This window comes from Scylla paramamosain, chromosome 44 (genome assembly GCF_035594125.1).
Source record: "Scylla paramamosain isolate STU-SP2022 chromosome 44, ASM3559412v1, whole genome shotgun sequence".
NCBI lineage: Eukaryota > Metazoa > Arthropoda > Malacostraca > Decapoda > Portunidae > Scylla > Scylla paramamosain.
Window position 1 is genome coordinate 2,595,015 of NC_087194.1, and position 2,500 is coordinate 2,597,514.

General features: G+C 40.2%; 1 long non-coding RNA gene across 1 annotated transcript in view; it reads right to left on the bottom strand.

Annotated features, from left to right (window-relative positions):
- Positions 1–1,590, bottom strand: part of LOC135093992 (uncharacterized) — a 7,068-nt gene extending 5,478 nt beyond the window's left edge. Inside the window, exon 1 of the long non-coding RNA XR_010263535.1 lies at positions 1,179–1,590. This is a non-coding gene — a long non-coding RNA (uncharacterized LOC135093992). The remainder of the gene's footprint in view (positions 1–1,178) is intronic.
- Positions 1,591–2,500: the final 910 nt, after the last annotated feature.

Consider the following 2,500-nt stretch of genomic DNA (forward strand, 5'->3'; position numbering starts at 1 on the left):
TCTCTCTCTCTCTCTCTCTCTCTCTCTCTCTCTCTCTCTCTCTCTCTCTCTCTCTCTCTCTCTCTCTCTCTCTCTCTCTCTCTCTCTCTCTCTCTCTCTCTCTCTCTCTAATTAATCTTGTTGTAAGAAATCACATGCTGGACATTTAGTGTGTGTGTGTGTGTGTGTGTGTGTGTGTGTGTGTGTGTGTGTGTGTGTGTGTGTGTGTGTGTGTGTGTGTGTGTGTGTGTGTGTGTAAATTCATTTGTGTTTTCATTACAAGCATGACGTCACTCGTGGGTGGAAACTGGGAGAGGGAAAGTGAGAGAGAGAGAGAGAGAGAGAGAGAGAGAGAGAGAGAGAGAGAGAGAGAGAGAGAGAGAGAGAGAGAGAGAGAGAGAGCAGAAGTAACACCTGTGATGAAGGAAAAGTTAATTAGGAGGGAACACAGCTTATGGTCATCTGTGTGTAATTTGGAACACACACACACACACACACACACACACACACACACACACACACACACAGGTAGAGGGTTTGTTGTCTCATCTTAAGGAAAAGGCTGAAAAAATATATGTAGGTCATTGCACTGATGAAAATAGTTATTGAGGTACAGTTATGGAGGTACAGTTAGAAGGGTACAGTTAGACGGGTACAGTTAGAAGGGTACAGTTATGGAGGTACAGTTATGAAGGTACAGTTAGAGGGGTACAGTTAGAGGGGTACAGTTAGAGGGGTACAGTTATGGAGGTACAGTTAGAAGGGTACAGTTAGACGGGTACAGTTAGAGGGGTACAGTTATGAAGGTACAGTTAGAGGGGTACAGTTAGAGGGGTACAGTTATGAAATAGAGTTAGGAAAATAGTTAAGAAATAGAGTTAGGAAAATGCAGTTAGAAAATGCAGTTAAGGAGAAGGGATACAAGAATTCAGAAATATACTTATCTTAATACATGCTTAACTACAATCACTTGATATACCTTTTATTTATTTGTCGATTTATTTATTTACTTATTTATTTATCTATATATTCATTTACTTTTAAACTACCGATAAGCAAGATTTACAAATATAACTAACAATAACACTGTAACAACAACAACAACAACAACAACAACAACAACCACTAACCCCCCGCATCACCACCAAACCTCCCCCCAACACACACACAAACAAACAAACACACACAAACATACGTACCTTCAAATAGAGGCCATGTTTGACAGCCAGCCTCATGAGAACCTCCTTAACACTGACGCTTTCCACCTTAGACAACACCTCGATGAGATAATATAGGTCATCCACATTTAAATACCTCGCCAGGTCATCCACAGTACAAGATGAAGAGGAGGAGGAAGAAGAAGAAGAGGAAGGTTGAGGGACATAGGGATCTCTCGTCTCCTCTTCATCCCCTAGGAGCCCCTGGTGGTGATAGGATACAAGGGTGTTATGTGGGAGGTACTGCAAGCTGGGCAGGTCATTGCTAGGGTAGTCAGGGCCTTCAGGGGGAGGAGGAGGCAGAAGGAAGAGGGAGGAGGGACAACAGCAGCCAGGAGAAGAGGGAGAAACACTGAGAGCAACATGATAAGGGGTTAGGTGGGCTGGAGTAAGCTGGGGTTAGGCTGGGGTTAGGTTAGGTTAGGTTAGGTTAGGGTTAGGTTAGGTTAGGTTAGGTTAGGTTAGGTTAGATAAGATTAAGTAAACTAGGTCAAGTTAGTTTTTGGCAAGGAAAGACGAGGTTAGGTTAGGTTGGGATAGATTAAGTTAGGGGAGGTTAGGTGAAATCAGGTCAGGTCAGGTCAGGTCAGAAGATGCAGCTTTCTTCTTTGCTGTGGTGGTGGTGGTGGTGGTGGAGGTGGTGGTGGTGGTGGTGGTGGCAACGCTTCAGTGACACACAAATATCTTCTTGTACATAAAAATTCAACCCTTTTCTCTTTTTTTCTGTTTGTTTTTTCTGTTTTACTTCTGTTTGTGTCTGTTTTTTGTCTTTCTCTCTCTTCTTTTCTAATTATCCTCGTTTTCTTTCTCCCTTTTCTCTTTCCTTTGGTTGTATGTTCATCTGTTTGTCTCTCTTCCTCTTTATTTATATTTTCTCTACTTCTTTGTTTGTCTATTTGTGTCTTCTCTTTCCTTTTCTTCTTTTTATACAGTTATAAGTTCATCTGTTTATTTTCTCTCTTTTTTGTCTCTCTTTTCCACTTATCTCTCTCTCTTTCTCTTTTATTCCTTCTTTCTGTTTCTTTTTCTGCTGTCTGTCTGTTTGTCTGTCTCTTTTCTCTCTCTTTCTCTCTCTTTTCTATTTATCTGTTCGTGTGTTTATCTCCTTTCTCTTCTCTTTCTTCTTTTTTCTCTCTCTTTTCTAGTTGTTTTTTAGTTTGTCTCTTTTTTTTTCCTTTCTTTTTTTTCTCTCTCTCTCTTTCTCTCTTATTTTCAAGCTTAATTTTCTTTTTCCTTTCTTTCACGTCACAATTATCAAGATTATTTCAATTATCCTTTTTTTTCCTTTCTTTCGTATTTACTTT